The sequence below is a fragment of the Penaeus monodon genome, chromosome 24 (genome assembly GCF_015228065.2).
Source record: "Penaeus monodon isolate SGIC_2016 chromosome 24, NSTDA_Pmon_1, whole genome shotgun sequence".
NCBI classification, from domain to species: Eukaryota; Metazoa; Arthropoda; class Malacostraca; order Decapoda; family Penaeidae; genus Penaeus; species Penaeus monodon.
The window spans coordinates 6,792,625-6,792,975 of record NC_051409.1 but is presented as its reverse complement, the minus strand read 5'-3'; the positions used below and the strand labels follow the sequence as shown (position 1 = coordinate 6,792,975).

At 40.5% G+C, this 351-nt stretch overlaps 1 protein-coding gene across 1 annotated transcript in view; it reads right to left on the bottom strand.

The window, feature by feature from the left end:
* Positions 1-351, bottom strand: part of LOC119588528 (glutamyl aminopeptidase-like) — an 8,705-nt gene that overhangs the window by 3,317 nt on the left and 5,037 nt on the right. The gene's annotated exons all lie outside the window — the stretch shown is intronic.

Here is a 351-nt window from a genome sequence, read left to right as displayed (position 1 = left end):
ACAAATTCAACACATGAACTTAGGCTCAAGGCTTAAGTTCCAAGTTCAATTATAAGCCAGAGGTACTTCATTTCCCTAACATCCCTTAACGCTAAGAAGCTCCATGAAAAGAAAGAGCTCAAAAGGCCCCTTGAACACATTATGCCAGAGTCCCTAATTCTCCTAACTTTCCTTAATGCTAACAAGCTCCTTGAAAATTAATGAATAAATAAGCACGAAGCCACAGACCCTTATATCCCTAACATCCCTTCACGCTAACAGACTCCATGAAAAGAACCCTCACGGCCCTTAAAACACGTGAAGCTACAGACCGTACCTTAATGCTAACAAATCTGCTATTACTACTACTAC